Genomic DNA, 20,367 nt, shown 5'->3' with positions numbered 1-20,367 from the left:
ATCTTTGCAAACACCCTCATCTCCTTTCCCTTGGCCCCATCTGTGTTTCCTCATCACATGGAAAGTGTGACCTGTTCAGGCAGAGGTCAGAGTAGCACTCTTCCTTTAGCTGTCATCATAACTCCCTGTCTCACACAGAGCAAAGTCGCCCACACTGGCCCCATGGCTCCAGCGACACCAGCTGAGCACCCCAACACCATTCTGGGTCCTTTTTCCACTCCCCCTACCTCAGAGCTTCACAGTTCTCTCCCTGGGATCCCTGCACCATTGTGGGGAGCCCTTTTCAGGCTCACACTGAAATTGTGCACATTCCCCTCCCCCTCCCCCTGCTTACTCTCATAGCTCTGTGTATATTTTATTTATTGGCCAGTCTGTTTTTCTCTTCAGTCAGATTGTAAGGAAATGTTGACCCCATGGAAACAGGATAGTATGCCTGTCTTGTCCACCACTGTATCTCTAGGGCTTGGAACATGGCAAGAGATACAGAGGCTCTCAGACTTGCTCCAGCATCTTTGGATTCTCCCTGTTCCTGTGGGCCAGCATCACATTCAACCTGCTGTTAGACAAAAAAACAGATCATACAATGAGTCTTCCTGTACCAACTAAAGCAATCAAGACAATCCTCTACAGACATGCATACAGAGTATGCTGGTGTAGACAGTTCCTGACAGAGACTCTCCCTAGAAGACTCTAGATTGCGTTAAGTTCACAATGAAAGCTGGGAGCTGAATTCATCACACAAAGCACAAACAGAGAGTCCTGAAGAGAATCAAGTGGGAATGGGGAGGGCACTAGTAGAAATGTGGAGGCAAGTGATGATAGACAGGGCCTACGCATAGATGTTGTTAACACTGAGGTGGGAGGAGCAGCTGCCTGTGGCCAGGTGTGCAGAGGGAACAGGTCCAGGTGAGAGGCAACAGGCTTGCTGTGCACAAGAAAAGGGAACAGGCAGAGAGATCACGGTCCACTGAAACCAAGACACTGAAGAAAGCCAAGATGAACTCATACATTAATTTAAAACACAGCAATGCTAAGTGTGGATGAATGGTTGAGAAAAGCATGGTCCAAACAGTAGAACATTCAGTTGTAAGAAGATGGGAAACTGTGCCCAATGGTAAGATATGGATTAATCCTGAGAATACTGAGTTAAATAAGCCAGGCTCAAAAGGCGGTGTTATATGGTTCTGTTAGTGAGGCTCCTGTGCAGACAGAGACAGACAGCAGGATGGTGGTTGTCGGGGGCTGGGGAAAAGTGTGCACAGTTCCAGCTTCGGAAGGCGAGGAGCATCTGGAAAGGGGTAGCCATGGCTGTAGTGAAGTGACAGCATGCTCCTCGCCCGTCATCTTAACGCTGTCGTCAACGGCGAATTTATCTCACACACATTTTATCACAGTATAAAAATAAGAATGTAAAACTCAGTAGATATTTTTAAAAAATAAAAAAGAATGACACTCTACATTTTACATGGGCCCATATATAAACTTTAAGCATGCTAGACTATTAAAGGGGTGGGTATAACAAAGGCAATACACAGACAAATGATCCAAGGCAGAGAGTGAGCCTCTGCCTGAATCTGGAGAATGGTGTTTAGGGATGGTGCAGTCAGTGGGGGATGGAGCTGTCTCTGCGGTAGTTTCAAGGGACATTATCCTGCATCCTCTTTAGTGTGAAGAGGTGGCTCCCTATACCCTAGAACACCCCCAACTGCTTCAAAATCCAGTTCCTACAAGGGCCCTTTTGGCTACTTGAATGCCTTCTCTGCTAACCAGAAAGACTGGTCCTCAAGTACCAGCTGCATCCCAGTCTTCTCCCAGGCTGGCCAACCACCTGGCCCAGTCTCCTGCATCCATGGCTAGCACACTCAGTGAGGCTTATGCACATAGTAGGTGCTCAGACTACAGGAAGAATGAAGGGGGAGGCTTCTCATGCCTGGACTCCAGCGACCTCTGTGGGTGACTCTTCCTTCTCCTGACTCAGCACACCTCTAAAACCATGGGAGCCTAAAGATGTCCACTCTCTCATTTTTCAATAACCGATGGCTAATACAGATGGTCAAGTTGACAGAATTTAGAGTCACGGGGCAGAGAGGCTTCAGGGTATGCCTGTTGGGGGTTACTTGATTAGGTAAACTGAGGTAGGGAAGTCAAGCCACCTTTAATGTGGGCTGGAGTCCTAGACTGAATCAAAAGGGGAAGGTTAGCTGAGTACCAGCAGCCATGCCTTCCCATTTCCTGACCCCAGATGCATGCAACAAGCCACCCCAAGGTCCTACTGCCCTGACTTCCTGGAATGATGCCCTTAAATTCTGAGCCAAAATAAATCCCTGCTCCCCCTCAGGTGTTGTTTGTTTGTTTGTTTTGTTTTTGGTCAGGTATTTTATCACAGCAATGGGGAAAAACAGCTAAGCAACAACCAGACCCGGTTTCTATTTGAACCCCTGATTCTACTTGATAATGGAGAACTCCTGTCAGCCAGGGCTTAGTTGTATCCTCTGTTCTGATCGGTGCCGAAGGGCACGGCAGGGATACAGTTGTCCTGTGAGTGTGTCTGGTCACTCATCTGAGCATGAGGACGGCCACTGCTTCAGGAAGATGAGTTGCCACCATGCCACTTCCAGGACTCACTATGTCACTTCCAGGACTCACCATGCCACTTCCAGGAAAGGATGGGTGGAAGAGTCATTTGTGTTCCATGCCTGAAATTCAGACCATGATAAAACCCTTCCAGATTTGCTGTCTCCAACGCACACCCATACAACACCGTACAACGTACACACCATACAACGCACACACCATACACCAAGCACCCCCCATGCTGCCCTCTTGGGCATGCTGCTGAGTTTTGATTGATATGTCCAATTCTAGGACAACTGAGCCCATCAGGATGCTGAAGAGGGGACAGCAGAAGGAGCACCAGGTTAGGCTGTGTCTTATATGAGCAACCCATGACAGACAAGCCAAGCACTGTGCAAGGGCATGCCTGCTAGTATTGAATAAGATTTTAGCCAGGGAAGGATACAACCCTCAAACAGCAATGCGAGGACACTCCTGGCTGTGTCCACCAGGTCTCCTGACTGCAAAGCAGTCTGGTTACCATCCAGGAGGGAACATGATAAGAGGATTCAAAGTGGCCTGTCGGTAACTGACTACTGAATGGCTTCAAGAAAATGACCCAGAATCCATTGCTGCTGGGTGACCATGGCCACACCCTGGGACACGTGTAGGATGTTACCCATGCTGAGCATGCTACCTGTGCCTAGGACACGGGCCAGATGCTTCAGCCTAGCCTCCATGTGTGGTGGCAGTGTGTGGGGACCTACCTACACTTCTCCAGAAGCCAGGGATTGAATAGTTCTGTTTCTCTCAAGAAGACAAAGTCTTGCTTGCCACCAAAGAAAGAGTCTCCCCCCATGTTACAGTACTGCTCTAAAGCTAGAAACGTTTGCCTACTAAGAAAACACAACACCTTGCCTTGGTGAGTTCAAAAGAAAAGAGGCCTTCTTCAGTTCACTGTCGCAAAGACCCAAGGACGAGAGACTGCACTGGGTGGTGTCTTTCTGCTGGCAGAGTCCCAAGCAGCAAGGGATCTCCCCCCAAAAGGCAGGGGCCATGCATGCTTCGGTCCAGTGAAGGCCTCACTGCTGGCTACACTGTGTCTGCCCTCTAACACTTACTTCACAATGGGGACAAAATTCCAACCTGAGTTGGGAGGTAGAGGAAGTTGTGTTGAAACCGTAGCAACAATCAAAATAAAAAAATAGTTCACATGACTAATTGATGACTCAGTGGCCGTGGATGTCTCTAGCTCCCATTGGCCAGCATTTAGCTAAACTAGAACCTTAGCCGATCATTTCACGTTCCTTAGTCATAATCTCTTCAACGTTCCTTCAGATTTCTAGTATTCAGAGCTATTCAGTGAACAGAAAAAGTTTAATGACTATGGTTTTAGTACTCTAAACAGCGTGTGCCAACTGTCCTAAGAAGGAATGAGTGTGTGTGTGTGTGTGTGTGTGTGTGTGTGTGAAATCACGTACTAAATATCTACCCAAACTTTAGCTCTTATAAACTAGATTTTATTTTATTTTATTTTATTTTAACAGATATTATTGTGCAGGCCCCAGTTCTTCTCTAGTTTTTCCAGAGCGGGCCTCCCTGCTCCATCTTTCTCTTCTCTTGACCAGGTGTGCAAACAATTGGAAGGGCTCAATAGGTCAGGGCCATCTGTGGTTTTTACCAGTTGGCAGTGGCATGCAGGGAGGAGGCCAGGGTTGTGGGTCTAGGGTTGGGCAACTTTGTAACAAACATATTAGATGATGCAACCGGGGCACAGGCTTCTGAAAGGCACACGTGGTCTCAACTGTGGCACCTTGGAAACAGCCTAAGAACTCAAGGTGAAGTTTTTTCCTTGGGCTTGAACTGGGCTTTCTGGTAGAGTGCAGCCGAGGAGTAAGTTGGATCTGTGTGGGGTTTTAACTAATGTGCCCAAGTAAGTTGGGAAGTGGTTGTCATAGCAGCAGGGTAGCCATGAGACTTGAGGCAGTTGTAGGTAAAAGCCAAGCTCATGGAGGTAGATGCTGTAATGAACAAAGGGCCTATCTCTCTACCAACCCTGCAAACAGGCTAGCTTATTAATTATAGACAACCCAGTCTGGTATCCCAGGAGGCCCCGGTGTGAATTGAGGGACATAGCAAGCCAGTTTGGGATTCAGTTCCTCTGCTTGTAAGCACCTGGCTTCATGCATGGTGTCTGCCCAGGAGGGTGGATGAGGCCAGGATAGCCTGGCTAGGGTCTGCAGGAGTGAGGGCTGATGATCTTGCCAGCAACCACCTCCCAGGCCCAGCTGCAGGGCTGGGCTTCCTGAAAACTGTGAGTCTGGAGCAAGACAGCTGACCCCTGCCTGCCTGTTTACAGTTTTCACAGGGCTCTGGGGACAGCTGTGGCCTCCCCACCCCTGTGGCCTCATGGTGGTGATGTGGGGGGGGGGCCCTACTGGAGCGGCTGGGATTCAGGAACATCATCAGCTGTTCAAGAGCTACAGTCTCCCCATAACTTTCAGCAAATAGTGGGTGTTAGTTCATATCTCCTGTAAACAGTTGTTTTCTCCGTGGCTGCCCGGCTCCGGTTAAATATTAACAAAGAACAGCCCCCATGGCCACTCCTGGGGTGTCTGTTTTAAATATTTAAGTAATTGCTCTTTCCCGTCCCTGAATGACATTTTGGCTAAATTTTCTGTAACTGCTGTTGTTCCTCTGGTTATTAAATTGTGTAAAATGCCCACCCCTTCCTCTCTCCCTTCCTCCTTCCCTGTCTTCTCCCTCCCTCTGTAAACAGCTGTCTCATTCACCTCCAGTCAAAACACCCTGGGACATCCTGGGGCCCAGAGTATCCTGCAAGGCTCATGTGTGACCTCCTGGGAAGCAGGTGGCTATTGAGCCTGGCAGTCTCTCCCGAGGAGGATGCGGCAGAGGGGCTCACCTTGGAGCGCCAGGAAGAGCAGCTGAGCTGTGCTGAGTGGGGTCTGTCTCCACCCGGTATTTGTGGTAACCACAGGCTTCGGGATAGTCTGCTTCTACCTGGGCACAGCTGTGGAAACTTCCTCGGGCCTTAGATTTTGCATCATTAGGGATCCGCACCCAGGCAGGTTAGTGCCTCCTTCCCAGGTAAGGCATGGGATGGCTGTGCCACTGAAACCTTTTCTGAAGAGCTTGGTTCTTTCTCTCCTTTCCTTTCCACTCCATGGAAGGAGCAGGGTGTAGAAGGACGAGGGTGACCTTTTTCCTGCTTGGGCCAAAGAAGTCTAGCTCTAATTTATGAGACTCCAAGACAACCTTGCATTTCTGAAGAGCTAGTGAGATCACCTAAATAAACTAATTTAAAGTCACTTCCACTTACCCCAAAGACTACCATGCAGATCTTAGCATCGAATGAATTCCATCCTCCTTAATATTTTTTAAGACCTTTTAGTACTTAAAAAACAAAATAAAGGGGTGGTTCCAATACTATAATTCCTGGTAGGGCACCAGGGTGGACCCTCAGGACACTTCCTGTTGGAGGAGCCTGATACAGCACTAGAGTCTCATGGGAAGTCGTGAGTCCCCAGATGCATGGCCTCTCTGCATTCTTACTTTCCTCCTTTCTACATGGAGGAAATAGTAGTTCCGACTTCAGAATTGTTAAGATCGACAACTTGGACTTCGTGAGTGATACAACGTGCCAGCACAGTACTGCCTCAACCAATGAGCTAGCTACTGCTGAAACTAACCAGGAGGGAATGCTGAGGGAGAAGGTGGGTCAGTCCCCAGGCCACCCTGTGGCCCAGAGACAGAGTCATTAGTTGTTGGAACGTTTGAAAGAGGGATTGCCAGCCAGAAGTCAAATGGACAGGTAGGGGCTGAAGAGGGGGTCAGTGCCTGCAGCTCTGCGCATGTCAGAGCGATGCAGCTCTGCGCATGTCAGAGGGTAGCTCAGGGATGGCGCCTTATCCCTCAGAACCTGGGGCCACAGGCAAACCGGCTGGTGGGGCAGAGGGGAAGTACTTAAGAGCAGGACTAAGTAGAAGTCTGTTTGGGGCTCTGCTCAGTCATTTACCCTCGGCTACCCAAACACGGGATGGTAACAGCCAGCCGTGGCCTCCACCCCACCCTCAGACACTCTAAGAGACACTGGACCTGCTTTCCAAGAACTAACTAGTCTTTCAATATGAGTGGATTTTATATAATGGGGTAGTGCTCAAAGCCCACCTCAGCATCACCCATAGCGCTCTGGAGGGCGTTGAAACGTGGGGTAGATGGGCCTCACCTGAGCTTTTTGATACAGATGGATCTAGACCAGTGGTTCTTACCTAGTGGGTCGTGACCCTTCTGAGGGTCATATATCAGATATCCTGCACATCAGATATTTACATTACAGTTCATAACTGTCGCACGATTATAGCTGCGAAGTAGCAACAAAATAATTTTGTGATGGGGGGGTCAAAACAACATGAGGAACTATATTAAAGGGTATAGCATTCGGAAAGTTGAGAACCTCTGCTCTAGATGCTAGCGTGAAGATGAGAATCTACATTTCTGATTAGTTCCTGTATTGGTTGCTATTCTCCTTCTCACAGATGGACTGTCTCTCCTTTGATTTCTGGCCTGTTATGCTTGGGACTACTGCAGAAGCTTAGCCCCTTCTGATGTTTGTGTTTAACAATCTACAGGCCCAGTCCTTGACACTATCTGATCCAGGGAGCTGCCTTGTGGGGATGCAGACCTTCTACAAACAGGCACACTATGCACCAGGCACCCAGCACAGTCACCCTGGTGCTCCACTCTCAAAAACAAAAGAAGGATGGAGACCCACTGGATGCATAAAGAAGACCAGAAATAAGAGAAAGAAATAGGAGAACCAGCCAACCTCATAGGGAAAATAAATATTTCAGAAAGCAGAAGATAATCCCTCAAAATATTAACCAGTGTCTTCAGAGAAATGAAGGTCTGGGGCCTATAATGAAAAGAAAATAAAAATAAAATAACTGCTGTCAGAAAGGAATCACACGGTAAAGATAGAAGCTTAGAAATTAAACACGATGATTTAAATCAAAATTTTAATTAAGCTGAGCCAGGTGGTACACACCCTTAATCCCAACCCTCGAGAGGCAGAGACGGGTGGATCTTTGTGAGTTTGAAGCCAGCTTGGTCTACATAGGGAGTTTTAGGTCAGCTAGAGCTACATAGTGAAATATTTTCTCAAAAAAAAAAAAAAAAAAGAAAAGAAAAGAAAAAGAAAAAAAATGGAGTGAGGGGGAGCTGGAGAGAGATTTCTCATTGGTTAAGACCATTCGCTGCTCTTCAGATGCCCGGGTTTAATTCCCAATTCCACAGGACAATTAATAGCTGTCTGTAACTCCAGTCCCAGGGGAGCTAACGCCTTCTTCTGGACTTTCTGAGTAGCAGGAAGGCACATGGTGCACAGACATACATGCAGGCAAAACACCCATACACAAAACAAAAACCTAAAGTCATTAGAGCTGGAGGGGTGGCTTAGCAGTTAAGAGCATATACTGCTCTTGCCAAGGGCGCAAGTTCAATTCCCAGCACCTACATCAGGAAGCTCACAACCTCCTATAATCCCTGCTCCTGGGGAACTAACCCTCTCCTCTGTCCTCCTTATGTAGGTCTCATGCACTCACGTGCATGCCGCACTGCCACAGACACGTACACATAGTTAGAAAGTAAGCCTATTTTTGCAATAAAATAATCTTAAAATTCAAAATTGTCAGCCCGGCAGTGATGGCACATGCCTTTAATCCCAGCACTCGGGAGGCAGAAGCAGGTGGATTTCTGAGTTTGAGGCCAGCCTGATCTACAGAGTGAGTTCCAGGACAGCCAGGGCTACACAGAGAAACCCTGTTTCGAAAAACAAACAAACAAACAAACAAACAAACTCAAAATTGTCAATAAAACAAAGCCAGGATGCATCCTAGAGTTTAGAATGAAAATAGAAAGAAACTAAAAAATGTAAATGCACACTAAAGGTGAAGAACAGTTTTCAGAGAAAGAACAAGCAACAGAAGCAGGCTTGGATACAGCAGACATGCTGGAATTATGCTGGGAATTTAAGATAATTATAATTAATGTTCTAAGGAGAAACTGTAATGGAAAAAAGATGGACAGCATGCGAGAACATATGGGTAGGTAAGTAGAGACTGGAACTAAGAGAGCTTAGAAAAGAAATTGAAAAAGATAAATAAAAGAAACAAGCCCTGCACGTAGCCGAGGAGAGAGTCCGTGATGTTCCGGAACTGGAGTGCAAAGAGAAAGAAAACCACTGGAGAGAGAGAGGGGAGCAAGGATCAGGGGCTGAGGTTAGCAAGTGTCTGTTTGGCTTGTGCTGTGTGCAGCAGCAGCAGTAGCAGCAGCATTTGGTACTTTCATAGTATTACAGGCTACACGTTCAGGATCAAGGCTCATGGGTCGGCTTTGGTGAGCCTCTCTTCCTGCCTTGTAGACAGGCACCTTCTCCCATTATCCTCTGTGTGCTCCACGCTGACAGCTCTGCTGTCTCTCCTTCTTTAGACACCAGTCTTACCAAATCAGGGCTCCTAATATACTAATATACATATAGTACCATTGAACCTTAAATAAGTCCTATAGGCCCTGTCTCCAAATACAGTCACCATGGGATGAGAGCTTTCATGAATGGGTTGAGAGAGGGGCATTCATTCAGTCCTTAACACCCAGAAGCCAGAGAGCCACAGGAGGCTGCAACCTCACTCTGGAACTGAGGGAATGAAACAGAAATTAGGGCCAACCACAGCATGTGGCCACAATCAGCTACACCGGGGAACCTGCATTCTACCCCCTACAGAAGTGGCTACAGAGCCTAGAACAGGAACAGCTCCTACCATTGCTACCCCTGATACCAATGCAGCTACTTGCTGGTAGACACTTGCTGGCAGGGGAAGCTGGGAAATCAAGTTCACAGGCTCCCTCCAACCCTGTCAATGGACAAGAGCAAGGGAAGGCGAGTTTGGAGTTGTTTCCAAGTTCAGCAACTGTAAAGTAAAGTTTGGGAAATTGGGTGTAGCTATTCATCGTGAGAAAACAAAAACAAACAAACAGACAAACAAACAGAACAAACAAACAAAAAAAGGTGATTAGAACATTTAAGGGAGGAAAAACAAACAAACAAAAAGTTATAAATTTTATGACCACATCTGGTGTGGCACATGCCTGCAATCCCAGCATTAGGGAGACTGAGTCAAGAAGGTTGGGAGTTCAAATCCAGCCCCAGCTACATAGTAAATCTGAGCCAGTCTAGGCCACAGGAGATCCTGTATGATGGCACTGAGGTTAAGAGTACTTGTTCTGCCTACAAGAGGTACAGGGATAAAGATGGAACAGAAATTGAGAGAATAGTTAAGCAATGACTGGCCCAGCTTGAAAGCTATACCATGAGAGAGAACCTGGCCCTGACACAATTAATGATATTCCCCTGGACTTGCAGACAGGAACCTAGCATAACCATCATCTGAGAGGCTTCACCCAGCAACTGATGGAAACAACTGCAGAGACCCACAGCCAAACATTAGGCAGAGCTTGGGGAATCCTTTGGAAGATAAGAGAGGAATGATAGAAGGAGCCAGAGAGTTCAAAGACACACAAGAAAACCTACAGAATCAACCAACTTAGGCCCATAGAGGCTCATAGAGACTGAACCACCAACCAAAGAGCATGCTTGGGACAAAGCTAGGCCCCCTATGAATCTGTAACAGATGTGCAGCTTGAGCTTCTCGTGTGGGACTCCTAACAGCAGGAGCAGAGGCTGTCTCTGACTCTGGTGCCTGCTTTTGGACCCCTTTCCCATAACTGAGCTGCCTTGTCCAGCCTCAGTAGGAGAAGATGCATCTAGTCCTACTGCAGCTTGATACCCAAGGCAGATATCCATGGGAGGCTTCCCTTTTCTGAGGAGAAAAGGAAGACAGAAGGTGGGGGGAGAGAGGGACTGGGAGGAGAGGAAGGAGAGGAGGCTGCTACTGGGATGTAAAGTAATTTAATTCATTTAAAAAGAGAGAGAAAGGAAACAAGAGCCCTTGCCACTTTCTGGAAGCTCTAACTCTGTCAGGTCCCAGGGTCCACATGGTGGGGTTCACAACTGCCTGCTTTTGAGCAAGAGGAAGGTGTATTAGAGAAAGAATCCATTGGATTTTGGCCTTAAGAACATTCTACTTTCTGTGGCTCAGGAGAAGCAGCCAATAGTCCTACTGACTGACATAACAAGTACTGACGAAGTTGTACATGTGCCGATGTCATTCCTTCCTTCCGACCGCCGAAACAAACGTTAGAAAGAACAGGAAATTCAACTGCAGGCCATTGTAAACTCAAGTTCCCAGAGAGCCGCCATGCCCATGCTAAGGAGTCTACAAGGCTATTGATTAACTGGACCTTTGTAATGGTAAGAAGCTAAGATGCTGCTCACCTAGAGCCAAGTGATTTTAGATTATTTTCGATCCCTTTAATAGCTATTCCCTGCCCAAGTCTGTATCTGCCCTTACATCCGTGTATCCGATAAACTTTTCAAAACTCTAGAAAGTGGGCGGGAGACTAGCTTCTGCCACCCTCAATGCTAAGAAAGCCATCTAGTGGCTCGGCCATCTGCTGCAGAAATGTCCTCTCTTTGCTGCTCTTCCTACTGGATGTTCTTATCGATGTTTGTTTTTAAGCCTTGATTTACAATCGTCTTACTTGTGTGATTATAAACGTTCACAAAACTGGTCCCGCATTAGAACATGCTATTTGACACAACCTGAATCCTTGTTCCTGGGCTGTGCTCATTCATACTCGGCTTAAGAATAGACCATTCTTATGCCCTTTGAGGAGACATCTATCTTTTACACACCAGCAAACAGAATAGTATCCTTCTATTGATGATGTAGCCAAGATGAAGGTACATCAGAGGCAGAAATGAAGGAAGTGGCTGGCCCCAGTGGGCAAAGGCAAAAGAGTGAAATTCTCTGTTTAAATAGTAGAGAATCCATAGATGTATTCAAAGGCAACAGATGAAGAAGTGTGATATAAGTGTATGAGTCTGTTAGTTTAATTATTAATTAGTTAATAAGTTATGGTGATGATCGCTGTGTGTGTGTGTGTGTGTGTGTGTGCTAGAACTCTAAACCTTGGGCTTTGGACATGCCAGGCAAGCCCTCTTCCAATCAAACTATGTCCCAATCAGAAATTATTTTTAAGAATAGACGCAGACTAAGAATGGCAGGACTGTGCCCAGAGGGCAGCACCCCATGGCATATGCAGGGCTTTGTGCCCTGGTGAGATGTTTGTCCTTTGCCAAAGCCTTCTGGAATTTGTTCACATGTGCTAAGATTTCTCTCAGCTGTAAGCCATTGCTAGGCATTTCCTGGGTCTGTTTTACAGTAGTCACAAGCACGGGATTCATGACTTCACCTACTGTGTAGTTTTGGGCCAACTTAATCACATTTACATTTTTCCTGTCAAGGGTACTTTTGCCTTCTCTTGCCTGTTCAGTGAGAGCAGGGAAGTGAACTTGGGTCCAGTTTCAAATGACCTGGTCAGGCTGGTGGACTGGTCTCAGCCTTCATGGCTGCTCTCTGAAGGGTTATTGTCAGGGTATCACTAGGAGAATACAGGCCGTTGTCAGGGTACCGCTAGGAGAATACAGGCCATAACCAGTTGGCTACATAGGTAGGGGCCATGGGGCATCATTTTAATTGCTTTTCTTCTAGTAGCTATCAAACACATTACAGAAACAACATAAGAAGGGGAGGCTGTGTTTGGGGTCATGGTTTGAGGTGATACAGTCCATCATGCCAGGGGAAGGCATGGAGAGGGAACATGGAAACAGATGGTCACATCCCATAGTTAGGTAGCAGAGAGATGAGCTGCTGTTCAGACCGCTTCCTAGTTCTGTTTCACTCAGTGATCCCTGTCCTACCCCAGCCCATGGAGGCTCCTCCCACATTCAGAGCAGACCTTTGCCTCAACTAATCCTCCACAATGCTAATAAAAAACGCTCTCATGGAAGCACCCAGAAGTGTGTCTCCACTTCAGCCAAGCTGACAAAGGAGATCAAACAGGACCCCTGTAGCCAATCTGTAGATCTGACCACACCCACCAGCAGGGCAGTTCCTCATTCCCGGCACTCCCAACCTTATTGGCCAGGAGACCTTGAGTAAGCCTCTGTTTCCTCTCCCTTACCCATTTCCCTGACCACTGCCCTATACCTAGTAGGCAGTAGCTCCTCCCATATCCCTTACCAAGAGTCTCCCTATGACCCTGGCCACCACTAGGGCTGCTCAGCATTGCACATGGTCTCAGTTAACCCCTTCTGGGACAGTAGCAGCTCACTTCCCTGCTTTCTCCTAACTCTACTTTCCCAGACTTTAGGCACCTATTTTCTCCTCTCGTGCCCAACCCAGCTCACCTCCTGGCGTTTCCAGAACACTGTGCACCATGATCCTCATTCCGGACACATTTGCTATTGCCTTTTCCCACCTACCCTCAACATATGACCTCGTTCCAACTCTGAATCTTTACCTGATCCTTCTGACCCTCTGGCCGCCCACCACTGTTTCAGTAAAGGCCAGCACATGACCCACTGAGTTATGCTGTAGCCAATAGGAGGAATGAGACATCAAGGCCATGGCATCCTGCACTCTTAGAGCCTATATGAGCCAGATGGTGTTCTAGCTATGTATATTAGTGGGGCTTTCTAATAATGTGATAAAACAAAACACCATGACCAAAAGCAACCTGGAAAGGAAAGGTTTGTTACAGCTTTTAGTTTTGCATCATAGTCCATCGTTCAAGGAGCTCAGGGAGGAAGTCAAGGCAGGGACTCAAGCAGAGGCCATGGAAGAATGCTGATTGGCATGGCTAGCTTTCAGGGCCACCTTCCCGGATGTTGCTGCGGCCTCTAGGTCGCTGCTGCCACCACCGCTGCTGCTGCAGCCATCGCTGCTGCCACCACCACACCCCACCCACCACAACTCTTCAATACACTCCTGTGGACTGAGCCTGGCCACATCAATCATTAAAAAAATGTCCTACAATCTGGATGGAGGCATTTTTCTTAATTGAGATTCCTCTGCTGGAATAACTGTAGCTTGTGTCAAGTTGACAAGAAACAAAAACAAACACAACAAAACAAAACAAAACCCTAATATCAGGACAGCACGTTGTATTGATAACCTGCTTGTTCTTCCAGAAACTCAGTTTTGTCTCCTTCCTACAGATCAGGGGGCTAAGGCATGGAGATGTCAAGTAATTTGCCAAAGATCAGCCAACCAGAGTTCTGAATGCAAACCCCAGAATCCAGGATTTCTGCTGCTACGCTCTACTGCCTCTCCCTGAGAGTTGCTGAGGACCTGGGCCTGAAGAGAAACCCAAATCCTCTGGCCTGATCTCCTTCCTGATACCTACCTTAAAAGGAGAACAACGTATCTCTGGGAAGGCATGGGTTGTTAAGCGATGGTTATCTATGTCAGGATCCTAGATTAGCTATAATAAAGTACTGCAATCGGGTGGCTGAAAAATGACAGAAACTCATTGTCTCTGAGTCATTTAAGGTCAGATCCAAAGTCAGGGTGTTGTTCTCTCCAGACCTCCAGGGAGGAATTTGTCTTTCGGGGTTTTTGTTGTTGTTGTTGTTGTTTTGTTTTATTGTTTTATTGTGGTTTTGTTTGTTTGTTTTTGAGACAGGGTTTCTTTGTATAGCCCTGGCTATCCTGGAACTCACTTTGTAGACCAGGCTGGCCTCGAACTCAGAAATCCACCTGCCTCTGCCTCCCGAGTGCTGGGATTAAAGGCGTGTGCCACCACACCCGGCTTTTTTTTTTTTCCTTTTTATGGAGGCAACACTCATACTAGATTCCAGCCCGCCTCAATTCACTGTGGCTTCCTTTGTCTTAGCCTAATGTACACCTGAAAAGACTGTATTTCCAAATACAACTTCACTCACAAGTACCGAGGCCTAGAGCTTCTGTACATCTTTCTGGGATCTACATGTACACAGTTTTCTGTGCATCTGCACAGCTCCTCTTGTAGAGCAATTGTCCTTGTGTGTTGCTCTTTGTATGTGGAAAACAATTCTCAGACTATGTAGCAAGGCTACTTTCAGGACGGACACTACTTTCTATATCCCAAAGCCTAGAAGATCTTCAAAAGTAATTATATGTGTTTGACTTGAACATTATTACATCATCTCCATATCAAATTACAGAGCCTGAGAAGGAGAGATGGCTCAGTGGTTAGGAGCAATTGCTGTTTGTTCCAGAGGACCTCGGTTCGATTCCCAGCATCCTTATGATGGCTCACACCATCTGTAACTTCAGTTCTAGGGGACTCCATGCTCTCTCTGGCCTCCAAAGACACCAGGAATGCATGTGGTGTACAGGGATATATGCAGACATAATGTTCATCATATAAAAATAAAATAAAAATTTTAAAAATCAAAAACATTATTTTCACCCCAGTGATATTTATAATCTTTGCTTTTAACCTATTAAAGTCAATTTAATTTAAAAACAAAGATAAGCATTTTAGACAGATAATTATAATTTTCTTTCAAGATTTTATTTTCCCCTGGGAAATAAACTAATCTTATTCCACGAGTGAAGTGGAAACTCAAGAGTTCTTTGGAAAGTTAGTTGTGTTGGATGGTGTTCTGCTAAGAGAAAGACTGTTTTGCTAAAGCAGACTCATGAGGAAACCTTTGGCTGAAGCAGACACAGGTGAAAGCCTAGGGCAGACTCGTGAAGGAACGTTTCACTGAAGCAGACACAGGTGAAGGATGCTCTTCTAAAGCAAGCTTGTGAAAGGACACGTGATGAGGGACTCTTCACTAATGACACACAGGTATCGGTTCGCCTCACATTGCTTAGTTGAGCTCCTTTTATTGGGACTCCATACAGAGAAACGCACCAAAAAACTTCCGGTGGTGTGCTACAGCTTCTTGCAGCTTCCGAGGACTTGGGCTGATTGGCAGAGTGAAGTCAGCTGAGTCAGACTCTTGTGCAGAGGCAAGACCTGTGGAGGACACTTGGTGTTTGGAAGGAGCACAAATAGGACTCAGTGGACTGTGAGAGGAGCTTGGCTTGCTTGCATAGCTAAACGCTTCTTGGTCTGTAGCCTTCCCTGATCTTCACACAGCCAAGAACTGTTGTTCCTAGTGTCCCTGCTGGTCCGTACCCCTCCTGCTGACTCATACCTATTCTGCCGAGGCCTGGCTGTTCCTGCTAGGTCATGCCACCACTGCTGCTGTCTCAACACTGCTGAACTGGACTTCTGGTATGTCCGTGAAGTGTTTGTAAGTGGATCAGATATTTACATTATGATTCATAATGGTAGCAAAATTACAGTTTTGAAGTAGCCAGAAAAATAATTTTATGGTTGGGGGTCACCACAACCTGAGGAATTGTATTAAAGGGTTGCAGAATTACAAAGGCTGAGGACCGCTGCTCTAGAGGTACTGAAGACAGTAACACACAGGCGAGCAAGGCCCTGTGATCAGTGCATCTCCACTGTCTCTGTGCTTTGTGGTGTTGGCTCTGTAACTTAATTTTCTTCCCAAAGTAACTGTGAACTTCCCAAGGGCAGGACAGCTGCTTGAGAGACATAGATCCCCAACAGTCAACCTGGGGAGTTAGGACCCATCAGCTCTTTCAGGCCCAGGTCTGTGAGTGGTGAGTGTGACAAGACACTCTCCTGTCCGAAGGTGCTGGCATGCCAGCAATACATTACAGTTGTCACTGCAGTGAATGCTGTGTGTCCCTTCCTCCTGCTGGATCCCTCCAAACATGGCCTTCTGTCTTTCAGGGCCTTGGTGACACTCATGAAGATGCCTCTCTCACACTTCATACCTTTCTCCCCTTTCACACTTCATACCTTTCTCTCCTTTCTTTCTTTGTCACATCCCTGGGAAGGCTGGCAGAGTCTTTGGGTAAGTCAGCCTCTGGGTAAGTCACTTCTTGTCACACATAGTTCTTGCAGCCTAATTTCAAATCCATTAGAATAAAGCTACCCTTAATATACTCTGTTATGGGCTGGAGAGATGGCTCAGCAGTTAAGAGCACCGACTGCTCTTCCAGAGGTCCTGAGTTCAATTCCCAGCAACCTCATGGTGGCTCACAACCATCTGTAATGGGATCCAATGCCCTCTTCTGGGGTATCTGAAGACAACTACAGTATATTCATATACATAAAATAAATAAATCTTAAAAATTATTTTAAAAAAGCTGTGGCAGTGTATGCACACACAAATATTATATATATATATGTGTGTGTGTGTGTATATATATATATATATATATATATATATATATATATATATTCTGTTATTTCTTGTTCCTACCTACAAAGGAATATATGGAAGGGTTCCAGATGGTGGTAGTCACCTCTGGAGAGATGTGGTGTGCAGGTATTGATTGCAGAGGGACCCAGGGGTACTTCCTGGGGAATGCTAACATTCTGGGTCTTGGGTGTGACTTGCACAGGTGGCTCTATGGAACCTCAGAAAACTGCATACAAGCAAGCATCTCTTACATGTGACACATGTGTCAACTTACATGGCACATGCATTATGACTAGTAGCTTTGGGTTTATGGTTCTTGTTGCTTTCAGTTTTGTTTTGTTGTTGTTTTGGTTTTAAGCAAAGGGAATATCTACATTAGCATTTGCTTTTCTGAACAAAGAGAGTACAGAAAGACGTTTCTCTCTCATCCACTTTGCTTCCTCCAGAGGCTCTTACACTGTGGCCTGGTGGGCTCCCTGGCAGCTGTGGACACCCGTGTCTTCATAACTGTCCTTGCCTCTCTTCCCCCACCCCTTTGGGAACCTGGCTCTGCGTGCCACCAATTTACTGCTCTGGAATTTCCGTCTCGATGGTTTTGTGGGGTGGTTGCTGGGGCCTGGGGCTGTTGGGCGTAGGTTTCATCAGCACAATAATTTGTATGTGTGTCCCCAGCTTTGCAAAATTTATATGAAGGGAATTAAAACCAAACTAACTGCCGAGATCAACGTCCTTACCCTTGGCTGCTACAGGGCCTTTGGGTAGAACCCTAGCCTGGGCACGTTCCAAGAAGGATAAACTTAATATTAATGATAATAATACTTTGCACTTGGTCTAGTAAAAATATTTTGAATGCAGCAGAGGCTAGGATGCGAATGTTTGCTTGGCACGGTGGGTCAGGAAGCACCTCTGCTTGTTTATTATGGTAGGGCTTTGTGTACAGAAACTATTTGTCTCCTTTCTCACCACCCGGGGCCATATTTCTTGTTGCTTGCTACATCCAAAGTTTTACAGGAAGCCGCCACTCATATTTAAATGACATGTTTTTAAAACATAGCTGTAAATAGTTGAAGACAGATCCGGCTGAAGTGTTGAGTTGTCTCATATCCTCCCTGTTGGATTTTTTTTTTTTTCACTTGAAATCCATCCCTGTGAAATGGGAACTTTAAACTCAGCACAGCTAGAGGTTATGAGACCCAACTGTGAGTTGGTGGAGACTGGGAGATTCCCAGAGGAAGAGAGACTCTCTTTTCAACCAGAGGTTGAAGCAGTAGCCAAAGATGTTATACAAATGCAGAAGAGGTGACCCGGGGGTCTGTATGCTACTAGCTCACAGGAGGAGAAACACTGTATTCTGCAGGCAAAATAGTAGCTGCCTTCTTTTCAATTATAATTACAGAGCTTTCTTCAAGATCCTCTGCTTCCTCCAGAGCCTATTTCCCTGAAGTGTGAAGCATTACCTGGGGGATTCTATGGCAACAACAAAACAGCCTTGCTGGGCTGGAGAATGCGCTGCACACCTCCCAGCAGCTGGCCCCTTGGATATGTGCTTTGCAGTCTGTCTCCAGCCCTGGCGGTGGGATGATGGATTATTTAGGCTAGAATCACCCAAGGGGGCATCCTCTTCAGATCTAACTCTAATTCTGGGATGCAGCTCCACCTTGGGCCCCTGCTGCCGTATTGGTAATCATTTGAAGTCACAGATTTTGCTCCAGCAAATTTGGCCAAGACTCATCCAAGGGGACTGACGTAATGCACCTGTAAACTAGAGGACTTCGAGTCTCTGACCTGAGATCGTGGCAGTGACTTAGATGGGCTCTAGGAGAAAAGCTGTTTATGTGTGCATTCTAGGGAAGCTTAAGCCCCCGTCAAAGGAGGGGAGTACTGACCTCGGGTTTAAGATGGTGAGTTTCCCACACCTCTCCTGTAGCTTGGATCTGGAATGTCCCTTGGGGGACCTATGTGAAAAGTCTTGGTCTTCATGTTGGTATTACCAGGAAGTAGTGGGAGCTTTAGGAAGTAAGGCCTGTTCAGTTTGTATAATGTTACCTGCATGTATGTTTTCAGGGCTGACCATTTGGTGTTAGATAACCAGTTGGTGTGCACTTCTCTGGAGAAGACTATTTTTCCCACTCTCAGCATTTCTTTGTTATCTATAGATTATAATATCTATAATATTATACTTATATAATATTATATATTATATTATATTATATTATATAACATATATTATATAACATTATATAATTGTTTTACATTACATTATAATATATTATATACTGTATTATATATTTATATCATGCTATATAATAATATTACATTAAATACATATATATTATATATAAATAATCCATTAAAAAGATAGGTGTATAGAAGGGCTTGGAAGACAGAAAGGGGGGAAATAACATATCATCTCAGAAAATAAAATATAATAATTGTTAAACTGTATAAGAGAAGTAATACCTAATATGGAGTCTTTGTCCACTGAGTGATGTCTTTGATCTGCCTGTGAGACCTTAGCCTCCTCCTTTTTAATTTGTGCCATTGCTCACTCCCATCAGATGTGCCACCATAAGCCCAGAGCCGCAATGCCAACTGATCATGGACCAAGATCTCCAAAACTGTGAACCAACATACACTTTTCCTCTTTGCAAATTGGCTTCATAAAGTGACAGAAAACAGATGGATACTTTCTACATGTCAATAAAAATGAAGAAAACGGTGAGCAGGATCAAGTACTTGCCTAGCTCACATGAGGTTCCAAGTTCAGGCCTGCACACAGCAAGAAAATCGAAGAGAAGTTTCTGATCTGCCTTGCAGCAATAAGACCCTCATGCAAGACCTTGCCTTGCATCCTTAAGAGAAGAACACTGAAGGATCCACCCAGCTGTCTGTCAGCACAGACTTCACTCAATCACATTTTCACTGTTGTTCACAGTTCCATCATACCGTTGTAATGAAACCTCCATAAAACCCAAAAAAGGGAGGCTGGAGAGATGGCTCAGTGGTTAAGAGCACTGACTGCTCTTACGAAGGTCCTGAGCTCAAATCCCAGCAACCACATGGTGGCTCACAACCATCTGTAATGAGATCGGATGCCCCCTTCTGGTGTATCTGAAAACAGCTACAGTGTACTTACATATAACAAATAAATAAAAATCTTTAAAAAAAAAAAAAAAGGCAATGTCTGGAGACCTTATGGGGGTTCCTGAGGGGGTGCTCAAAGAGGGCATGAGAGCTCAACAACCCTTCTCCCAGACTTTAATCTCTCCATCTGTATCCTTTAAAATAAAAGCTGTATTTCTTAGTTGTGTGAGCATTTCAGCAAACTGGTTGAACCTAAAAGGACCAGAGCAATGGAAATCAGTTACTTGCAAAAGTTTGAGCTTCCCTGTACCAGCCCTTGCTTTGAATAACGACATGGAGACCTTTATACTTATTAATGAATTTCAGGCACTAATGGGCAAATTCTATGCTATTCTAATCCGACTATGCTGGCCTGGCCTGCTTCCCAGCCAGGTGGCCCTTTACCCTTAGCCTCTCTCTGGCACCTCCTCTTTCAT

At 45.9% G+C, this 20,367-nt stretch overlaps 1 long non-coding RNA gene across 6 annotated transcripts; it reads left to right on the top strand.

The window, feature by feature from the left end:
* The first annotated feature begins 4,320 nt into the window (after positions 1 to 4,320).
* Positions 4,321 to 19,953, top strand: LOC110298681 (uncharacterized). Of its 6 annotated transcripts, none has more exons than XR_002378398.2 (6): positions 4,321 to 4,391; positions 5,333 to 5,642; positions 7,203 to 7,541; positions 10,728 to 10,939; positions 13,751 to 15,804; positions 19,366 to 19,946. It is a non-coding gene; the product is annotated as an uncharacterized LOC110298681 (long non-coding RNA). The 6 variants fall into 6 exon arrangements; XR_015047870.1 differs by having other exon boundaries at positions 4,349 to 4,446; XR_015047869.1 differs by lacking the exon at positions 4,321 to 4,391 and adding an exon at positions 16,333 to 16,456 and having other exon boundaries at positions 5,184 to 5,642; positions 19,366 to 19,953.
* Positions 19,954 to 20,367: the final 414 nt, after the last annotated feature.

This window comes from Mus caroli, unplaced genomic scaffold (genome assembly GCF_978045245.1).
Source record: "Mus caroli unplaced genomic scaffold, Mus_caroli_1 scaffold_8, whole genome shotgun sequence".
NCBI classification, from domain to species: domain Eukaryota; kingdom Metazoa; phylum Chordata; class Mammalia; order Rodentia; family Muridae; genus Mus; species Mus caroli.
The sequence above is the reverse complement of the archived record's forward strand: the minus strand, read 5'-3'. Positions and strand labels throughout refer to the sequence as shown.